Source organism: Schistocerca serialis, chromosome 3 (assembly GCF_023864345.2).
Source record: "Schistocerca serialis cubense isolate TAMUIC-IGC-003099 chromosome 3, iqSchSeri2.2, whole genome shotgun sequence".
Taxonomy (NCBI): Eukaryota; Metazoa; Arthropoda; class Insecta; order Orthoptera; family Acrididae; genus Schistocerca; species Schistocerca serialis.
Genome location: NC_064640.1, coordinates 759,706,542 through 759,730,177, shown reverse-complemented (window position 1 = coordinate 759,730,177; position 23,636 = coordinate 759,706,542). Strand labels below are relative to the sequence as shown.

At 40.3% G+C, this 23,636-nt stretch overlaps 1 long non-coding RNA gene across 1 annotated transcript; it reads left to right on the top strand.

Annotated features, from left to right (window-relative positions):
* The first annotated feature begins 568 nt into the window (after nt 1-568).
* On the top strand, nt 569-23,377 carry LOC126469576 (uncharacterized). Its single transcript, XR_007586021.1, has 3 exons — nt 569-610; nt 2,573-2,674; nt 22,882-23,377. It is a non-coding gene; the product is annotated as an uncharacterized LOC126469576 (long non-coding RNA).
* Nucleotides 23,378-23,636: the final 259 nt, after the last annotated feature.

The window sequence follows — 23,636 nt, the reverse complement described above, 5'->3', positions numbered from 1 at the left end:
CAACTGACGAAGTGTTTTTATTGCCGAGTAAGTGATGCCGCAAACTGAGCATCACAACGTGATAGTTGCACTTAGTGTGAAAATTAATCAAGCGAATCTCGCGGGGAGCGGGCAGAGCCAGACTGTGTTGAGCTTTTATTTCAGTCACAATGACGTATGAAGAAGAATGATGAACATCGTTTGTCCTCTCCCTTCCATAACATTTGCATGTAGCGATTTAGAGAAATCTGGGAAAACCTGTATTAAGGGGGTCGAGTAGGGAGATAAGGAGTGAGTGAGAAAGAGGGTTGTACCTTTACTCAGCTTGTATAGTTTTCTTCTCTTGGGCACTTTAAACTGAAACTGCTGTCAGCAATCTTTAGATACCAGCTGTGGAATTCGTTTGCGCATGTAGTCTGTTGGCGATTCTGACTCTGGCAGCTATACTAAATATCTATTTAACTGTAGCTAATCTCCGTCCTGAAAATTGTTTAAAAAGGTAAAGGTCGTATTTCCCGCGTTACGCAACGGAACAAGTATTGCTCCGAGCGGACGGAATCGGTACTAATTCTCAACTACGTCCCATAGTCGGTTAGCGTCGGTTCAGCAGATGAAGTTAGTTGTGCTTCAGGTAACCTTAAACAATGATTTTACTGACAGAAGTATTGGCACATTAAACGCTACAGATAGGATTGGGTACACAGAGATGATTGTTGCATCTTTAATAAAGCAGCACATGTTTTAGTTGCGTCCGAGATGAGTTTGTCTGCCCTGATACATCCATGTCGTCTGCTGCGATTAGTGTAGTAAATAAGCGGTTTCAATTATTTGATGCAATCAGTGACAATGTTTATTGTTTGTACCTATACTGTACGTGTCGTTTGTCGGTGAACTAAAATTGTGTCTGGAGTGATTCTGATTGTAAGGGCTCATGCTTAAAAACTTCAGATGAGGGCTGTAGTTTACGGCGTGCCCTGTGCTACATATCCCCAAAGTAAGTTTTAAATATCTTGTTGACTTTTCTCAGTAATATGTGAGTCATCTAAAGTGACTATCATTTTAATCATTATGAAGCTCGTATACGCAGTTATCAATGAACTGTTTTCTCTTTGTGCTTTAAGGATGCAACTAAAACATACGACTTAGCAGTAGTTTTATGTGGAGATACTTCTATTACTCGTTAATGGCGTGAACTTACTCTTGCTTTTTAGTTTAGACTTGCACTTGCTTGTCTAGCAATATTTCTGTTTAAGTTTTCATTAACACTGTTACATTTTAAAAAAGTTATTTACTGCATTTTTTAACTTTAAACTGCGTGTGTAGCGTGCTGTGGAGTTCCCTTATCTGCGCTAACCGAAATTCCAGATAAGTGATAATCCGATGTAATAGCTGTTGTTGGCACAATTCATATACGGTGTGTATACTGTTCCTAATTTAAAGGTATGCCGGCATAAAAATACTTGACGACACCTTACTTGTGAGTTAAAGGTGCTGGCAAATAATGAATATTTTGAAAACGTTTCTTCATATCAATTCCTCCTACTGTATAGACTGATTTCTGAATAGAACGTGCTTGTATTTTTTGTACATTAATATTTAAAAAATTTACAACATCCATTCGCGTAAATGGCCAACGTGTAGCCATGTTTTTCCAGTGAAAATGTACCTTTGTAAACCAGCTGACACGTTTCACATCAAAAGAGTTGTCGCTTATATGAGACTTTTTAACTAAACGAAAAACTTCTAACATTAAGTTGATCTGTGAGTTGAAGATTTAGCTGCATTACTGGAATAATTATTCGAAGATAAACCGAGTAACGTACTGGAAGTCTCCCCCCCCCCCCCCACCCACCCACAGTGTTTATCAAAAGCAAAATGCTGTTATGCGGGATTACCAGATAATACCAGAATATTATCCTGAACGACAGACAAGAACATCTCTTGCAAAGCATAGACGTAATTTTGTCGTTTACTTCCTGCATCTGTTGTCCTATAGAGTCAACAGAGCATTGTAGATCTCACTTGTGTTTTGTTACTTCGAAAAAATCAATATGTTCTCTCTCTCTCTCTCTCTCTCTCTCTCTCTCTCTCTCTCTCTGTGTGTGTGTGTGTGTGTGTGTGTGTGTGTGTGTGTGTGTGTGTGTGTGTAATCTGCACTACTGAAATACTGATCAAAAGCGAAATATTTTTGTAATTGGTGATTCTTTTTGTTTTTATGTTCGCACGTGCGTAACATTTTTATTGAAACATATACCTTCGGTGTTTATCTTCGATCGTGTCCTCTGGTACGAGAGAAAAGCACCTTTTATTCTGTCAGAGTAATAAGGATGCCTTATTTTCTAGTTTCCTTCTGCTGCTCTGTGGTACTGCTTCTCTAGAAGAATAATGTGATCCTCTAAGTCATTTTTGGTATATTTAAGCATAGTGTGTTACAACTATCGATGTCACAGACCAATACTACTAGAATATATCATCAATGTTAAGCGCACAGCGAATTTAAAGTATAGCAAATGTCTGTAAAGATTCTGAATGCCAGTTTATAGCATTTCCACTTAGGCACTATATGTTCTGGTCTTCAATTTGCTTTTTATAGGGACACCATGCATTACCAATCCAATGGCAGTGAGGAGGAAAATGAAGTCGAGACATTTCCTGAACATTATTCAGGTTTGTTACGACATAAATCATTGTACAGGTATCATTACCATCGTTTTTCTAATACTTAATTCTATCTTGCTAGCTTCTGAATGTAACATGTCTCCCGTTCAAACATGTTTCCTTTGATTCGTTAACATCAATAGTCGAAGAAAGATGTTTGACACGTTAATCATAATATTGATCGCAGTTTTCTGGCTTTTTAAAGTTAACTCTAAAAGCTTCCTAAAGTAAACCACTACACAGCTGTTTTGTGATGCTTCCAGAACATGCTTTCGTAAAGTGTTACACAATAGTGAACAATTTTTCGCCTGACACCTGAACTTATCCTATACATCTTATATGTATTATCATGTTCTCCTCCTCGTGTTCGTATTGTGCAGGCGATTCAACTTTCCTCCACCAATCTTTATACTTGTTTCGATACAGACGGAAGCTGAAATTCGGGTGCTTTTTGGCGCTATTGTGTATTATGTCCACTTCCTTGAGGCCCTGTGTTTGCGATCAAATCGATTCGATTAACTGAGTCACATCTGCGCTTGACTTTTATTAAGCATCTAATGATAAAAGTAAATCTATACTCTGTTGATTTGGTGGATTTGTAGGCATGGATAAGAAGACAGGACTGTAGTCATTAGTTCACTGTTATGTACGATTACAGCAAACATTGCGATATAAGTTTTCGAAAACAAGTAACCTGCTGGGTGTGCAATGGCGACAGACTAATTTATTCTTTCAGTTTAACAGCATAAAAGTTGCGATAAATGCAGCTACTCTGTGGAATGAAAATTAAGGGACACATCACTGCTAGGTCTACTTACAATCTTCACGTCTTCAACCGTATTACTCTACATTAATTCAGCTTTCTGAACTCAGGTTGGCGCAGACCTGTCTGTGCTTATTCCTTACACACTTCCCAAAGTATTAGAATCCAACAGCCTAGTTTCACAGAATGTCGGAGTCACTAATTCTGAGAGGTAAGTTTCTGGGGTGCCTACCCCTTGAGTAATACAAATCAGTGCACTCATTCGTTGTCCAGGGAGTGGCACTGTCTAAAAGACCGGACTTCTATTCGAAAGAAGTGGCCTTGATAGCTTTGCCATGCATTTTTTATTAGACCTAGCATTTATTCTCTAAACCTCTTGAGACGCATGACGGTATAGCTCCTTTAACAAAGCTTTAAGCGAAGGGTGCATGCTGAGAAGCTGATACGAGCGCCCGCCCCCCTCCACCCCCACCCCCAGGAAAAGAAAAAAACTTTAGTTCCCTTCTCACAGAAACGTAAATTTGTTTAGAAAAATGGTACAAAACATATGTGCTTAAATACGCAGCAATTGACTCTTGTTTTTCAAAACTAACACCGTTGCTCCACGGGCCCAACTGCATCTCATTCTGAAGGACGGAGTCTGCAAAACACCTGAGTGAAAACTCCCTTTACACCCTTTGGGCCTATCGTATGGTGGTCGAGTGCCAAAATATTCACTGCTAGTTGGGTTATGTGCGTTTGCGCGTGAAGTACCGTTGTATTGGCGGGATGTGCCACACAATTATTCTTTAAGGTGTAACGCTATCGTAACGGCCTAAAAAACGTATCCTTGACAATTTTTTTGGATGGAAGGAAAGGTGATAGAGAAACAATACTCGGGGTAGTTATTGAACATATACTTAAATATATTACAAAAAATAATCTTTTGGAAGATATTACAAAGTGACGGCACTGTAGAAATTCTCCCGAGGCATGTTAAATTTGAGGTGATCTGCGGCATGCACTATAACTGATTTAATTCTGGAGAAAAGAAAAAAATCTAATCTACAAGAGTGTAGCAAGTGAAACGTAGGGGATTTTAGAAACGTGTAATTGTTTGAATAACGTCATTCAGTTTTCATAAAAAGAGAGTCATTTGTTAATAAATATTGTTCAAATTAGGTAATGGAAAATACCCCGTGTGGATTCACTGTGAAATGTTATTTGAAATTTGTGGTTAAATTTTCGAATAAAAAGATTGAAAATTGTTGAAGCTATGCTGCGTGCCGTTTCGAAAAATCATATCCGGGGAAAAACGCGTCTGAAGTTTTGAAATGCTGTATAGACATGAACAAATGAAAAAAATTCTACTTTCAGAAAAATCTTGCCATCAGTCTGCTATTCCAGGACTGGCCTCTTGTATTATTGCCGTTGCGATCGAAATCATATCCACTAGTTTATCACAGAACGACTGAATTATCGGTCGTGGCAATTCAATGAATGCACAAAACTTTACTATTCCGTTTAGCCCTATTCCAAACAGGCGCGTTGTTAGGACGATTTGACGGTTGTTTTCATATGCGCTACTTGGTATAACCACTTCTGGGGAGTTCGGACAGACAATTATTGTGAAGCCTCAGCCTTGAGGACACAGTCCTTGCAATGTGATGTCATTGCATGTTTTACGTTTTACGTGTGCAATGTGATGTCATTGCATGTTTTACGTGTTGAGAAATAACAGAAAACTGTAAGAAAATTTATAATCCTATAGCTCAATCCTTAGCTCACGTCAAAATCCTGGTCATTGTCTTTCAGTTTCTTAGCACCGGCACTAACTTCTTCCCCTCTGCTTGGCTTCGAAGTCGCGTTCGATACGTTTTCATACTTTTTCCGTCAGTGTACACTTTCTTACCCCTCATTCTTACTTGAAAGACAAACTTGGCTAGATCGAGTTGCTACTCGGAAGGCTAAATAAATTAAAAAAGACAAAACTGTATACTATAAGATGAAAACTATCGAAAAGTCAATACCGTACACGAAAATCAAGATTTGAAGCGAAACAACTGTCTTTTCGTACAAGTACTGAGACATTTCGGGTCATTCGAGGCTCTAGAGCCGCAGTTTTGAAGTCGATAGAATCTTTTTTTTTTTTTGTACAGGCATTAGACATTTTGCCTCGTATTGTAGAAAGTTCAAATCATCTCTTAAGCCAATAAAAATTATTTTTGAAAATTTTACAGCAGGATTACCCCTTAAGGGCCGCATGCTATTTACTTCCTCACCATCTTCCAATCACTGATTCGCACAGTGTGTTCCATAGCCCTGATCACAAAGGAGAGCCTTTGGGGATGTGGAACAAATAATGTTACGCATGTACTGACAGAAGCAGCCAATACAGGTTAGAATCAGCTAAGACTACTGCTAAGCAACTCAAGTTGATAACTGTGAGAATTAATTCTAGACTTGTTAATTACCATTATTAATTTTATTTTACACGTGTCATCGTTATCTTCAGCATGAAAGCTCATCTGTTGCAGCTCTCCATATATTTTACTCTGTGCAAGTCAGATCATCTGTGCACAACTACTACGATTTATACGCACTTGAGCCTCCTTATTGCAATGATGTCTTTGTATCCCTTTACAATTTTTTTACTCCCTTCCCCACCCACACCTCCCTCCATTACCAAGTTAACCATTCCTTGACACCGTACTTTAGAATGTGACCTGTTTAAAAAAAAAAGTTAAGTCAAGTTGTGACAACTTTTTTTTGGCCTCCATTTAGATTATTTTCTCGTTAGCCACTTCATGTACCCACTAATAGTGAGTACTATTCTGTGACACCACAGTTCAAAGATTTCTATTCTCTTCTTGCGTCTGCTGTTCATTGTCCACGTTTCGCTTCCTTACAACGCTACACTCCAAACAAATACCTTCAGAAAATATTTCCTAACACATTTATATTTGATGATAACGTATTTCCCTTTTCTTGCTGTTGTCAATCTGTATCTAAGGTTGACGGTCCCTTGGTGGAGTGAAAATTCTGATCGGCTTTGAATATTTTATTAATGCCCATATGGGGTTCAACATCCCTTTGAGAAAAAAATATTTCTGTAACGGTGACATACCAGAAAAAACATCGTATAAAATTTTAAATATAAAACATATTAATCCGGGAAATACTAATTTAGAATACCACTTCATCATATATTACTGAATATGGTATGAACAATGCTATACGTTTTGCTTTTCGTCAAATGAAGAAATGAAAAACAAAAGTAAGTGTGTGTGTGTGTGTGTGTGTGTGTGTGTGTGTGTGTGTGTGTGTGTGTGTGTGTGTGTGTGTGTGTCGGGGGGGGGAGGAGAGGGGAGTTCGAAAAAATGGTTTTTCGCCAAATCTGGGTGACCGTTGTAAGGTACATTAAAATAGCTAGAGCTTTTATTAGAAAGTGTTTTATACTTTACTGTTTCGACGATATTCACTCACAAATATTAAACTCAATTTTATTCAGGGAGTTGTTTCGCCCATTAACAGTAGTATGGGCACGTGTAAAAAGTGTGTTTTTGCTCTACACCACAACATATTCAAATCCGATCGAAATCTAAGTGTATCCTTTGGGTAGGTTTACTTGTAAGTCAGTGTAATCAAATGATACGGTCATTTATGTCACATATTTTGATACTCGCTAATTCACTCATCAAAATCTATAGTGTGCTACCTGTTGACCTAGTCATGAAATTTGGCAAAGAAGCAAGGTTTCCCAATACAAGTAGAGGAAAAAAAAATCTGAGAAGCGCGTGCCTGGAAGCTGAGAGGTCGTGGGACACGAAATAATAATAATAATAATAATAATAATAATAATAATAATAATCATCATCATCTATATACATATTTTGGGCGGAACCCAAAAGCGCGAATTCTACTTGCATTAGTCCGATTTGTTTTGTGTAATTTCTGAGCTTGGGTTGCAGCGACATTCTCTGAACAAGCTTTTTCGGTCACTACTAAAAAAAACTCAGGCTCAGTCAGGAAAGGCCGTTGCCTATTTACAGGGTTACTTCTGGCTTTTATTTGAACTAGTCCACATAAATCACCGTAAATTTAAATTCAGAGATGCACATTAGCTCTAATACGATATTGTGTGCTACTGCAGCGTGACCTCACTATATGCTGCAGCGAGCCCAATCTTCGGCAGTGTGTCTACAACAAATCAGCAATACAGTTTAAGGCCATGCTTAAAACAGAATTTCTCCAGTTAACGGAAAGTGAAATAATAATGTGCTTTTTACTGATTTTCTCTGACAGACCTGGACATATTAAGTAAGTGCTTAGGATCACGCGACCGGCGACAATAAGTGTGTGTGTGTGTGTGTGTGTGTGTGTGTGTGTGTGTGAGAGAGAGAGAGAGAGAGAGAGAGAGAGAGAGAGAGAGAGAGATTGTTTTCCGAATTACCCTTACTTACAGGTTAGCTCGAGGTCCATTTGACTATACTGGTTAGAGTAAGAACCTGTGGCAGGAGATTCGTTGTTTCTGTTTTACAGTAACACACTCACACAAAACTAATATGGTAGCATTTCTGAAAGCTAACCACTATTGTAATGGAAAATGATGTGCGACACTTAATGGAAAGCAAGATACGGAGGACATCGTAGGACAGGCGAATAACGTGTGTTTCGTACGTATTGCAGAACTGAATTTTTATCGCGCTATTTAGTTGGTTGGAATGTACCAACTGCAACATACAGTAGATAACTATAGCTTTTTTTACCAACATGAGGTGAGAAGGCAAAAACTTTTTTTATTTCTTTGTCCCCACAGGATGGAATGGGCACGTCTCTGGAGATGTTTTCTTGTTATATTTTTTGCGCCCTCGTCACATCCGAGAAGTTGCTAAGAGGAATTAGAAACATTCTGCATAACGAGCTTCCTAAGCAGGAAATGAAGTCGTGAAAAATACGGAGGGAAAAAAATTTGAAGTTCTGAACAACTACTCTGTGGCTCATTACATGTTTCAGTGTAGTTGTTGCATCCCGCACTATAGAGATCATGTATTATGTATTTTTTCAAAATAATAATAATTTTGGGTTGTACTGGAACATTTCTAACATTAAACACTACTATGATACTTTACTTAACACAGCTATGAAACGCTGTGCTGTAAGGATATACATTCGTTGATGTTATAATATCACCTTCTGCATTTTGCTTGTTTAAATTTTTGAGGGTTGTATCGGACACCAGATTGTAACGTGTTGAAAAGACGTTTTTGTTGTAATGTAGTTTTAATTGAGTCGTAAATGATTATAAACTACAAATTGTCCATCAGCTCACCTAGTTCATTGAAGTGATACGCGCTACTCGATGCAAACTCGTGAATTCAACAGTCATCGCTCTTAAGTCTTCAAGGTCTTTCATAAAATCGTAGCGAAACCCCTTAACCGCCTTCATTTGTGTGTTGTAGGAACGATGCTGTATTTAGAGTTGCCTTGCATACAGAGTATGGAAACACTGCGAGAAATGCGTGCTTGAACGTAAATGCAGATGCAAGCCACGCCTCCAGGTTGCGCTCTTGTATTTGACGACGAACAGAACCTGTGCAATGTCCTTAATATGTTGCAAGTGTCTGTCTTCGCCAGAACAGTGTTCTGTGTAGATGTGAGCGCATTATGTCGGAGATAGGTGAATTCGAATGTAAATAAAACGTTGGTGCTCGTATGTTGATTCTTCCGTGGCCAAGAGAGCTGAAGTGTTTGGTGTTTCAAGAGGCACAATATCGAAGAGTTATACCGCAGGGAAAGCGGAAAAACATCATCCGCTAAGTCACACCGCGGACGAAAATGTGTGTTTAGTGATTGTGAGAGAGTCGGAGAGGATTGTGAAGAAAAATAAGAGGATAACAGCAGCAAAGAGCACTACAGAGCCGAATGCGCACTCCTGAAGCCTGTCAGAACCAAAACACGATGGGAAACATTACGCAGGGAACTGCAGTACAAGCTAGAATTAGAAAGTCATCAGTAACGTAAATGTTGGTAAAAGGAAAACGTGGTGCCGAAGACATAAAACCTGCACTATGGAGCTGTGGAAGAAAGCAATTTGTTCGGATAAGCCCTCTTGCACACTGTTTCCATCTTATGGCCGAGTTTACATCCAACGGGTGAAACCTAGCGTGAGTTCGGGGTTGATTTGGACACCCACATCGTGGTATTCTATGGGCCTCATGGTTACTTCGCAACGTTGTATTACTATCTAGGATTATGCTACCATACTGGCTAATCAGATCCATCCCATGGTACATTGTTTGTTCTCTGATGGCGTTGCAGCGTAAAAAGGCCACAGATGCCCTGTTCACACACCTCTCATTGTCCAGCAGTCGCTTTCTGAGCACTTGGACGAACTGTCGCATCTCCCCTTGCCACCACAGTCCCCAGGTCTTAATATTACTTAATCTTTGTGGTCTACTTTGGAGAGAAGGGCGCGTTATCGCTATCCATCCCCATTATCGTTACCTGAATTTGCCACTATTTTGCAGTAAGAATGGTATAAGGTTCCCTTCAAAATCATACAAGACCTGTATTTATCCATTCGGAGAAGACTAGAAACTGCAACCGGTTTTATACACCGTATTCGGCATCGCAATGTGTTGTTTTTGGTGTTCCCTCATTTTTTCCAAGGCTGCACTCCTCTCTCCCCCCCCCCCCCCCCCACCCGTATCGGAATACTACAAAAATGGTTCAAATGGCTCTGAGCACTATGGGACTTAACATCTATGGTCATCAGTCCCCTAGAACCTAGAACTACTTAAACCTAACTAACCTAAGGACAGCACACAACACCCAGCCATCACGAGGCAGAGAAAATCCCTGACCCCGCCGGGAATCGAACCCGGGAACCCGAGCGTGGGAAGCGAGAACGCTACCGCACGACCACGAGATGCGGGCGGAATACTACATTTAAGAACTCATCTTTAAGTCAAAAGCATATGCTTGGTATGTACATTTTTAATATAATCGTACAGTATTGTTACCTGTTGATCACTGAATATACTCGGTAAAAATATCGTTCCCTAAAACATGTCCACCTCTTTGGTTTCCCGCAAAGCCTTAAATCTATTAAGTAACGTACTTTTTGGAACTGAATAAATCTCACGCATTTCCTTGAGTGTCATTTCAATAAGTCTTAAGTTTTGTTCATGTTATTTTAATCCCAGTTACTGCCTGTGTGCTATATCTTTGCCTCATTAAAAAAAGAATCTTACACATTTAAGTTTTTGTGGTGCCTGTTTTGTCCGATACAACCTGAACGTACCGCTATCATGCTTTAACACTCTCACTGTTATCACTTTTTCTAGACATCGTCACAGCTTATAATGGAGAGAATATAATATTAGTTTTGTCTATAGGTACAATAATATGTAATATTTCTTACCTGCAAACTAAACAACATTGTGAAGTTACAAAAAAGGAATTCAGCAATCATTCTCACTTATATTTGTATAATAAGTGTTGTCGAAAGCTTAGCGAGTCTATATGACTATTTAAACGCAGTAGAGATAGCTATTCAGTAACTGAAATCTATATCTGCAATTTTTTTTTGTTTTTAAGTAGATTCTAAAGTTGCTGCGCACAACGATTCGAATGCCATCAAACTTGGTTACTTTGAAGTTAAATTTGTGGACCTAGAAACTCATTAGAAACAGATAATTTGTTGCCACTCTGAAAAGCAACGCTGTTTTGACTCAAAATCACTTAAATCATCTTGTTCGTCCAGTTTTTTTTCCAATTCGTTGGCTTTCGGGACGCGACGTGCCGATTCAGCCATTTCAATAGCGGAATATCAATAATGACGACACGTACGTAAGGAAAACACACTACCCAATCTCCAAACCGAGAAAATACCTGACCTGGCCGGGAATAGAACCCAGGCGCTTTCGCTTAGCAATCCGCCGTGCTGACTGCGCAGTTTACGATGTGGATTTCCACTATAGTTCACACATGTTTATCATCAGAGTGACTTGGTACTACGGCTCGCATCACGTCATCGAGAGGGGGTCAGCTAGATGAGCGGCGTTTAACATCCACAGAGTACGAAACAATTTTTGACTGGTTGCCGTTTAAGACGGAATTGTAGTCACAACGCAGTGATCCGTAAATGAAGCTGGGATGACTTCAACATCAAGAATACTATCACGCAGGCAGTCTGATAAGTAAAACCTATCTAATCTGCTTCTAGAAGTCACAGTAAAGTAGGTAAATTTAACTAACGTCTGGTATTTACACATCCAAACGTCTTTCAGGAGTAAGGGGGTGCACCAACTGATGTAATTCATGAGAAAAATTAAAATTTGTTGATTGATCTGCAGGACGCAATACAGTTAAAATCACCACCCAACAGAATACCCGGAGGGCTCTTACGTAACAGATAAATAATTTCCTCTTTATAAAAACGCAAACGATCCACTGTGTGGCCAGTGCCAGAGGGGGCATAGAAAAGAACCAAAGTAAGATTAAAAAGTTGACAACGTAAGCTCCTGCTAGAATCCAACATTTCCACCTCAGCAATAGGAATGCCTTCGCGAAAGAATAAGGCAGTCCACGTAGGATATTCGGGTGCCATATTAAAAATCCTTAGACCGAATATGTCCACTTTCATTACGTAGGAAGCAGATTCCCTCTTGACCAGTATACATGACACGAACGCGGTAGCCACAGTGTCGTAAATATGATGGAATATTGCATTTGACTTGCATTTCCACGGAACGATTGCCACTGTAATCTGTGTTGAGTAGTCCAACGTTCACGACGGAAATTTTTCACGTTATCATAAGGAGTCGATATGTTATCTACCTCCGGCGTGAGGTTGAACACTAACATTTGTATAGTTAACTTCAGCATCTGCGAGTGATACCATACTAACGGGATTATCGTGATGCTTGGACAGGACTTGAGACCTATGTCGCGACAATAATATTTCAACATGAGGGGGATCCACGAATTTCACGTAAAACACGTACTTGTCTGCGTCATAACAGGCAGTGGGGACCTGAGCGGAGTTCACATGAATTATTTATAGAGACCCGGACTGCACGTTTCGCGTTGTTTTATCGAAAGTAAAGCTTACAGTACCTTTTCGTGGAATATACGTGGAAACCACGGTAGCCATAGCGGAGCGGCCGACGCCGCTGCAAGTAGACGAACACAAACGAAGAGTAAGGCGGAGCGGAAGCGCTGCGACTCATTTGACAGACAGAACAACACTAACGAGGAAAATTTCACACAAGCGACGCTGCGGCAAGTAAGATAAACAGGAACCTTCCCGCTCGGTGCTCGAAGTGGAACTAGTAGAGCGGCAGGTGTTGTCACTGGCCCTAGCGTTTAGATACAGTTCTTGTCCCATGCAATCTGTCGACATAATACTACTCGACGTTCAGCTACTCACATTTTTGCCTCACCCTGGAATTCTCTATTCTACTATCCCTTCAACTACAGTTCTCAGCAACGATTCATGTCATGATACCTGCCCAATAAGTCTCTCTCTATGGTTCATTATGCATCTCATTAGGCATTTTTGATCCTTGACTCATTTCAGGACGTCTTTCTTCCTCACTCGATCAATTCATCTGACCATCAACAATCTCCTGTAATCCCACATTTACAAAGCCTCATTTCTGTTATCCGCACTGTACATAGCTCGTACTCTTACGAAGATGTACCTTAAACACAGCTTTTCACAAATCTTTTTATGGTCTCTAGGTTTATGTTTTTGGATATTAACAGCTATTTCTTTTTACAGAGCCTCTATGCTGTGTGCGATCCTTGCTACTATATCTATCTTCTTCGATTATTCTAATTACGAGATAATTAAATCAGTCTATCACTTAAAGTTTCTCTTGTCCTAGTTTAACGTTTAGCCATCCAATATGTCCACCTATGGCGCACTCCACCAACTCTGCCTCGCTGTTGTTTGTGCGTACTGCAGAGATCAGCTAGCACGCTCTCCGTTTCATGAAGAGCCCGCCTTAATTCCTGTTCCCTTTAAGATGATTTTCAGACGTGTGTGAATTCCTAAGGGACCAAACTGCTGAGGTCATCGGCCCCTAGACTCACACACTACTTAAACTAACCTAAGCTAAGAAGAACACGCACACACCCATGCCCGTGGGAGGACTCGAACCTCCGGCGGGGTGGGCCGCGCAATCGGTGATATGGCGTTCCCTTTCGATAACGGCTGCAGTGTCATCAGCGAGTCTTATCATATTCCGTCTGTGACAAAAACCTACGTGTCGACGTAGTCCTTCATTTCAGTCATTGGCTCCTCAAAATACAAATGAGAATGAACAGCTATGGCTTATGTATGCAGGCTACCCCAGAAAAAAACCAACTTGCTTTAGGGACAGATTCCTTATACCAAAACAATAACAAAATTTGTAGTAAACATGGGCTCTAAAATGCGTACCATAAAAGCTATTAGCACTTGTTTAGTAGAAGACACGTGTTTCACACGGCGAAGCTCATACCTCCTAAGGGATGCATTTTACGGCCTATGTTTATTAGACATTTTTTTTTCTTGTTTTGGTGTAAGGAACTTGTCCCTAAAGTTTGTAAAACTATTTTATTCAGTTCCACATTACTATTATACTTCTCCAAATCTACGAATGTAATGTACTTTTCCTTTTTCCATCAGGTCGCCCTTTATTACCAACTGCAGAGCTGAGATTGCTTCCCCAGTGCTCCTACGTCCTTAAAATCAGACTGGCCTTCTCCTGATCTGCTTTCAATGTTTCTTTTCATCCTCTGATAACGTGCTCTCGTGGGTATTCTTTACGCTTGTAACAAGAGACTGACTGTGTGATATTTTCACATCTATTCACTCTTGATTTCTTTGGAAGCGAAATAATTCCATTCTTTTCAAAATCTGGTGGAACTTCCTTTTTACGTAAATCACTTTTAAGCCTGTACGGTTCTTGCTCAGGAGGACATTTGTTTCCTCGTAGTTTTTGAAATTCAAAGGTAGGAATAGTGATTGCAAATCCCTCTCATATTCTTGCTCCCTGTCCTCATTGACATTTGGCTTATTTTCTCCTAGGATGAATCATCTCTAATCATTGCTCTGATTGTTCTGTGCGCGTTAAATTGACTGTTGATTAGCCTCTGTGCGGCATGTTCGTTACGTTGCTCCAAATTGTTGTCTGTACAGGGTGTTTCGCGATTGCTACTATAGGCTTGTAGGGGTCGTAGAGGGGACTTAGTAGATAAAGTTTTGATAAGGAAACTATGTTCGGAAATGTAAGATTATCTTACAAATAAAATTTGAAAATCTGATGTCACATCTGTCGCTTTACGATACGCACCTAGCGGAGACAATAAGCTTTGATCCGTGTGTTCTACAGAAGCCCATGGCTTGGGCAGTGATTCTGGTACTTATCGTCGGGCTCTCTTCTGTGTGACTAATGATGTCCTCCTTCAAAGCCGAGAGTGCGGCGCTTACTTGGAGCACCAATCCTCCGAGTTGCGAACGCACCACGTTCTCGCAACTGTTTTTGCTCTCGGCGAAAACGGTATGTGATGTCATAATTACAACAGGGACAGACGACGGCGCCCTCATTTCAGTTTATGAGTGTACTGTGAACTAGGAGATTTAAAAGTGATTTGATCTTCGAACTTATTTTATATCCGAAAGGTACATTTCTGTACATGGTTCCCTTCCCTAAACCTTATCTATTAAATCTCCTCTACAACCCCTAGAAGCCTGTAACAGGAATTGTGGGACACCCTATATATCTTCCTTTTATACATCCTTTAGTTTTTATATATTTTCGGCATCTTGTTTATTTGCAACATTTTTTATTTATTTTCTCCAGTATTTGCTAATTCCAGTGTATCATTTGTTACCCACGGCAACTTCTTTTAGGTCTTTTCTCCCCTAGCAGTTTTTCTGCTACATTCACTACCAAATGTTTAATACCATAGGATCCGTTTCCAACGTCAGTAACCCCTTGAAACATTGTAGTTTTTATTTCCTTCAAGTTTGCTACGTTTCGTCGTTTCAGCTACAGTCTCATCAAATTATTTTATTTGTACCAGGTTATTGTCAGTGACAATGCATGCATCTGGATGACAGTGTTTAACTTCATTCTTAAATCTTTGAGCCTCCTGGTAACTTCCATATGCACTTCGTTCCAGTGAGTTCTTGTAAAGGGATCCACAACAACTAACTCGTCTCCAACACTGACTTCTAGTAGCGTTTCTCCTCCACCGTTCACTTGCTGAGACAGAGCTCTCCCGTTATTTTTGTCCCCCTCCCGTCACAGACGGCTGCATTCCAGTCTCCGACCAGATTAAAATTTCATTCCTCTTAGACAGATCTTATGAGTTAATTAATATTATTATACACTTTTTTACTTTCTCTGTCGTTCGCATCTTCCTGTGTTATGTATACATGTGTCATCAGTGTCTGCCTGATATCCATTCAGTTTCGAAATCGATGTTCTTTCTGTCTGCCGCAGTAAAGTGATATAGTAAAGCGTTGGTAAATTTAATAATTTATTATTATTACTACTCCTGCACTGTCATTAACAGTCCCAGTATGAATAATCCAATTATCTCATTCCAAAAATCTCCTTCTTGCCATGGTATTCCACAGATTGCTGATATACCCACCTGCGTCCTTACCATTTCTATATATAAACTTTCCAGTTTCCACACTCATATCTTCCTACCATTCCACGTGTCCGCCCCAATAGCATTCACTTTTTGACTGATAACACTCTACGAGTAGAGTCCGCCCCAATCCGACTGGAGACGGCTTTACCTCTGAAATTTTTTACTTGGGAGGAAACAGTCTTGACATTTTTAACATATGGTTGCATGTACTGAGGGAAGATAATTTAGTGGTTGCGTGTTGTGATGCGAAATACACTTCGGTAAATGCTAAGGCCAATATTACACTGTAAAATATCTTTGACTATGCTCTTTTATAAAAACCCTCATGTAAAACCTTGCAAGCTTTAAAGGAGGTGCTTTCCTTTGATAAAAGGTTTTTGATAAAGTATTTTCACAAAAGTTGGCTGTTACATACTGATGATTCTGTGAACAGTTACAGAGCCACTACCAAATCGAAATTTACTTCGTGCGTTGCTACTACCACAATGATCATTTTTAAATATGAAGAGAATGAAGTGCTACATAAACTGAAGCATATGAATTATGAAAACCACAACAAGCGGTTGGAAGTATGCAAAGATGCACCTATGGTCTGAGTTAGGTGACAGAGAGGAGGGGAGGAAGGGGGGGGGGGTGATACTCATCTTGTTAGTTTTGAGGCAGATAATGAAAAAGTTAACGTATTTCTTGTCAAATGGCCCTGAGTACAATTACTTAAAATCTATATCGATTGCTTATTCCGACTTTCTTGAAACTGTACTGAACTGATAAGTCTCTGTTCAGTGACGCATGGTGCTTGCAGGGATGGCTACCCTCCCCTGCCCGAACCTGGGCACAGACTTGGGAGCACATAGATAAAAGAATAGTCGCAGCGATCAGCTGCGTTAGAAGCGGCTGCACGACAGATGACACGAGAAAAATATTGAATTCAAAGTACATAAAAGTGGTAGGATGAAGTGTAAAGAACAGTGCTAGCACACTAAGTGTACAATGTTTGTTGATTTTTTTATGAAGTTTCCTTCAAAAAAAGAAGCTGCTAACGAGGGCCAAAATAATCTGGGGTACGAAATTCATTCGAAAAAAAAAATTTCCATAGACATTCGCGAAAGACATTTGCAGTATAACTAGTATTCGTATTTCACACATTTTAGCTACATATTTTATTTGCCAAAGAACTTTAACGCCACGGTTGTAAACCGTTTTGAGATTTCATTTTCCTTTTCTACGATGCAAAATGCATCGTGGGACTGATTGGTTTGAAAATCTCGCCGGACAGAACATTAGTCTTAAGATTACACTGGTTGCTCTGGAACGCTGTCGAGGGTGTGTAAATGGAACTAGGAGGTAATTTAACTCTTCACCACTGACGTAAGAAAGACAATGCATTGTCATGCGCCTGTGTGTAGCCCATAGATATTTACAAACACCACAATGATTTTAACGTGAAAGAAAGTGATGTTAAGTTAAATAAAATATGGATGTCGGCTTTGCTCTTGCAGAATGACGTTCTAGAACGATCGCGCCAGCTGTAGATAATCAGTCATGTAAGTGGCATTACATGGCGAATGGAGGCGGTGCCATCAGCACAGCTCTATAAATACGGGGGAATGTCCGACTCTTTCGAAATGGTTCAAATGGCTCGGAGCACAGCTGAGGTCATCAGTCCCCTAGAACTTAGAACTACTTAAACCTAACTAACCTAAGGACATCACACACATCCATGTCCGAGGCAGGATTCGAACCTGCGACCGTAGCGGTCGCGCGGTTCCAGACTGAAGCGCTTAGAACCGCTTGGCCACTCCGGCCGGCTGCCCGATTCTTTGATGCACTTGTTTTACACTCGAAGATGTCTTTCGTAGTCTGTGACAAAAGGTCAGGAAATTGTTTTATTTATCGACTCCGACCTCCCAGCCCGGAAGCTTTAACTTCTCGCTGTGTTCGTCCAGAAGATCCAGAGCGCCCTGGACAAGTGCACCCAGGTTGATGTGTTCTTTGACCACCGGAAGGCATTCGGTGCAGTTAACCACTGTCAATTGGAGAACAAAATACGAGCTTACCGATTATCGGACCAAATTTCTGATTGGATTTAGGATTTACTTGCAGATAGACGTCATCACGTCGAGATAAAGTTGACAAATGCAAAGGTAATCTCTGGTATGTATCAAGGAAGTGTCACAGTGTCTCTGCAAAAAACTTTCGTGCATGTTTCGGTAGAAAATCGGACGTGAAAGGAAGGCAATTTGGCAACACTTTAATCACATGCACGACAAATACACTGATGAGCCAAAACATTATGACCACTGCCCATCGTGAGGTTGAATGCCTCCTGGTCGTGTTGCGGGCACCTGGCGCAGTAGGGAAAGGATGTAAGCGGAAGACAGACGAGTGGACAGTGATTATAGCAGCCGGCCGGTGTGGCCGAGCGGTTCTAGGTCCTTTAGTCTGGAACCGCGTGACCGCTACGGTCACAGGTTCGAATCCTGCCTCGTGCATGGATGTGCGTGATGTCCTCAGGTTAGTTAGGTTTAAGTAGTTCTAAGTTCTAGGGGACTGATGACCTCTGATGTTAATCCCCATAGTGCTCAGAGCCATTTGAACCATTTTTGATTATAGCGAAGATACGGGCCGCTTTATAGTACTCCACTAATATAAGCGGTTTTGACAAAGGAGCCGGCAGATGTGGCTGTGCGGTTCTAGGCGCTGCAGTCTGGAACCGCGAGACCGCTACGGTCGCAGGTTCGAATCCTGCCTCGGGCATGGATGTGTGTGATGTCCTTAGGTTAGTTAGGTTTAACTAGTTCTAAGTTCTAGGGGACTAATAACCTCAGAAGTTGAGTCCCATAGTGCTCAGAGCCATTTGAACCATTTTTTTTATTTTGACAAAGGCCACTTTGTTATGGCCCTGTGGCTTGAAACAGTCTCTGGAACGGCGAAGCTGGTAGCCTGGTGGCGTACTACTGTGTGAGCACCTATGGAAAGTGGTTGAATGATGGTGAAATAACGAGTAGGTCGTCTGGTATTGGACGACCACGTCGCATCAGGAAACCTAGACATAGGAGGATCCCTCGCTGTGTAAACCAATATAGGCAGCGATCTGTGGCGCGTCTGAGGACAGAGTAGAATGCTGGTGCAGGTACAAGTGTTTCGGAGCACACTGCTCAAAAATCGTTATTGAACATGGAGCGCCGGCCTGAGTGGTCGTGCGGTTCTAGGCGCTCCAGTCTGGAACCGAGCGACCACTAGGGTCGCAGGTTCGAACCCTGCCTCGGGCATGGATGTGTGTGATGTCCTTAGGTTAGTTAGGTTTAAGTAATTCTAAGTTCTATGCGACTGATGACCTCAGAAGTTAAGCCACACAGTGCTCAGAGCCATTTGAACCATTTGAACATGGAGCTTCACATCACACGACCCTATGTATCCTTGTGTTGACCCAACGACATCGTCAGTTACAATGGCAGTGGCCACAGCACCACAGCATCACTGAGTTTCCCCCGTGGATTGTCGAATGAATCGCATTTCTTGTTACACCAGGTCGATTGTTGGGTCCTTACACACAGTCATCCACGCGAATGGCTGTACGAAACATGCACCGCGCCACAGATGCAGGTCGGTGAGGGCAGAATTATGTTAATGGGGTGCATTGAGTTAGCTTCCATGGGATCTGGCGTGGTAATCGGAGACATCATGACAACAGTGAACTAGATGAACGTTACTGCGGTCCACCTGCATAGTTTCATACTTGCCGTCTCCCCCTACGGCGATGACGTATTCCAGCAGGATAACTGTCCGTGTAGCAAGGTTAGAATCGTGCTACAGTGGTTTGAGGACATTATAGTGAACTAACATTGATGTCTTGGGCCGCAAATGTGCTTGATCAGTACCCACAGCTGCGCGTCCGTAAACTACCATCCCTTAATTTGCGGGGATTGCTTGACATGCACGTAGACATCTGGTGCCACATACTTCTGGAATCCTGGCAAGGACTTGTAGAATCCATGCTAAGCAGAATTTGTTGTACTGTGTTTGAAAATTGTAACAACACGCTATTAAATAGGTAGTCACGTTGTTTATGCTCATCGGTTATGTTGCTTCAGTACTGTGAAACTGTGCTGTCCTGCCTGATTAATGTAGTGGCTAGAGTGTGCGTTACAATACTAGAGTTAGATAGCTGGACACAGATCTGGGTAATTTTATGTAATTTAGGCTGCGTTATATGGTATCTCGTTTCTTAGTCGGTATACAGCAATTACAGCATGTCTTATACAAAACACGTGCAATTATTTAATACCGACACAGAAATAAGAGTACTATCGTTTTTGTTACTCCACTTTTAAAGACGTGTTTTGACTTCAGACGTTTATTATGTTCTCTTCCTCGCTCTACGCCGTTACATGCTTTCCGTTCCATTGTCGACATTGATTCCCAAAGGAAATAAAGAAAGCACAACAGCCCTCTCCTTCTTGGTCCAGTACTGATTTTTTTTCTCCTAAGTAATACCTCTCCTCCAACCATGCAAATCACGTAGCCACATAGTCGAAATGTGTTGTCACACTACTACATCAACTACATTCTAACTGTTTCTGATATACCCTATTCCCACTGCCTCTATTACCATCTATCGTGGTTACCATTTTAATTTACATTACATTCCTTTGGGACATTACTTCGTCATTAGGTCCAGTAACTCGTTTCACGCGTAATTACCAAATTCTGTTACGTTTATTCTAGTCTGCGGATGTAGGACCGTTAGCACGCTTTCATACTGCTCTCGTAACTGTGGATGCAGTTTTGCTACGAAGAGTTCAGAGAAGTATGATCCAGCTAGTCGTTTAACGATTGGGGACGCAGGGTGGTCTGCTTGAGTGTAATCTCGAAGATTATATATGTTTCGTAAAAAACGTGCTGCCACTGAGTGTATTTGAAATATTACAACTTGCCGCGCTTACTGAATGTGGTATGCATGTTCAACATCCCCACATTCATAAGTTTTGTAGTTATTTATGCCCTGTGGCAGGTAATTTATTTTTAAGTGAGTATTGATCTTCGTGAATATATCTGACATCTCTAACAGATGAATGTTATTTTCAACATTAAAAAAAACTGTAGGTGTACATACGTATCATTTTAGAAATAGTGTATGCTGTAGATTGTTGGGCAGGTCAGAATTATAAATTTAGAAAAAAGACACCTAGACGCTGAATCTAACTCTCGAATTCTAATATTCTAACGCAAAAATCTTCCCACTGCACTAACTGTGTAGCGCATTTACATAACACGGCGTCGTAAAGTGGCTTGCACAGTATGTGTGTTGACATAGCACAGCTCGTTATTTTTTAGTTTTTTTTGGATACTCCAGTAATGTTTCTTGTTGGTTTTTGCTGTTGCTGTTATTTATTGTTGGGTTCCGTTCTGTTGTTTCGTATTTATATATGTAACTATGACCAACGAATACATAGTTCAATTGGTGAGATAAGCTGTGTGATATGAGAAACCGTAGCTATTGAAATTTATAAGGATAGTTGCGTTAAGTAATAAGAGAGATTGAATTCTCTGATAAGAAAAATAAAATACAATACTTTAAATTTTATTTAAAATGGAAGTCTTTACAAAAACTTGATATGAACTACGTAGACCCACGTAGATCCTCCCTTGGAAGCGCTTCATGTAGACTACAGAAAATGTGTGTATAGTTTTGATTTGATCTCATTTATTTACTGCTTCCTTTAGGCGATTAAGTGGAATGTCGTCTGTATATAAAACAATGAAAAATGCATGTTGTCGTTATAATTCTATCGAAGTTTTCTTGTATAACGTGCGTTCCATAGAGGACTATTCCTAATTTTTGATTATTTTTTCAGAAACACTCCTTGTCCGGGAGAGCTATGGAAAGTATTTCAGTGTTATTTGGAATTTGAAATACAGACGCAGGCGTTAACATGAAATCCTCGTTCCAGTTATATATGGTGCTGGTTTTTAAGTGCTTGATAGATTCTTCTCTTTGGCAATTTTCAATTCATCTTCTTACAGTGCTTCACTTAATTTGGAACGTGCATAAGTCCCTCTGCCACTCTTTCTGCCATATTATCCAATGCCCACAGCAATGAAACTTGTACTGTGTATCACCCAATCTAATCAGTATATTCGAAAAATTCTATATGTTATCATAAAAATGTGAGCCACATTGTGGTGGTGCCACAATTCGCCCATGTTTGCCATCAGTAGTACCGAAGCAGTTTCGAAAGTTCCACGCGTGGCAGAATTCTTTTAAAATTCGCTTCAAGTCCTCAGGTAATGAAAATGTTACACGGGACATCACACCGTCAGTTATAGTCTGGGAAGCTTCTTCCACAATATTGTGCAGCATGGAGTGACCGAGGTGGAAACTGAAAGAAATAGTTTGCAATGTATCATCAATTGCAAGGGACTAGGAAATTTCAAGAAGTGGTGTTAGACGTACTATTCATAAGCGTCACAGCTTGCAATACTTATTTAGAGATACTGTATCTATCTCCTATGTACAGATTATGTTGAAAATGCAATAGTTTTCAGGCTTGTATTATTTTGTATGTGTTTTATTGTTGTATGCATACTGTGATTTCGACAAGTATTTTAACCTTTCTCGTCTTGTACATACAAAAATCATACTATAGCTAATGTTTCACATTAGTAGTGGTCTTGTTATTTCACGTTTTTACGTGAATCACAGTTTTAAAAACAGTGCATCTTTGGTTAATTTGTAATCAGGAATATACTGTAGTTATCCATCATCTCTTTCTGTCCCTAAATATATTGTATGTGTATGGATTTGCGAATAAAATTACAGCTATTTATTGTTGTTTCAGGTCGCGAACTGAAAGTGCACAGAGTGTCATCATTTCGGAAACTGATTAACAAGGGTACAGCACTGTTACTGAACCGGAAAACTGGCAAGTGAGGCTAGCTATGAAACTGTAAGCGTTGGTGGAGACCTATATTCATCGAATTCGTCACAGTTACCATCACAACCTTCCATCTGGCATGTTCTTACAGTCTCAAAGTACCACGTGAAGAAAGAACGATGGACTCTACTCCATCTACGTCTACTTAATTGTTAAAAAGGGCAATGGGGCAAAGGTAACAGTGGCCAGCTGCGGTCTACCTGTCGCTACAATGGCTGCTACTGTTACGAGATGATTAACTTTCAGGCAACTGTCTGCTAAAGATTGAGTGTACTAGGTGATTACAAGGCTTTATTGAAGCCAGTGTACATAACTTCATATTATCACAATAATTTCAATTACATATAAATTAGTTTTCGATTTTTAATTACAATTTTTTAATGAATGCGTTTTGCTTTATAAATGCCGCTTAAACTTTATATTAAATTTTTTTTGTAACTGATGCTTTTCATATGCTTTATATTCTAAATTCAGCCACAAAACTTAATGCTGTACAAAGAAAATAATAATCCAGTTCAAAGCAAGAATTTCACCGCAATATGCCAGTCTGATAAATAATTTAATAGTTCTCTGCATTCAATGTAAAACAGTTCTTGTAAATACCAGTTGTCAAGATTTATATGGTCTCCCTACAGTGTTCCTCAGTACAGAAAGACTCA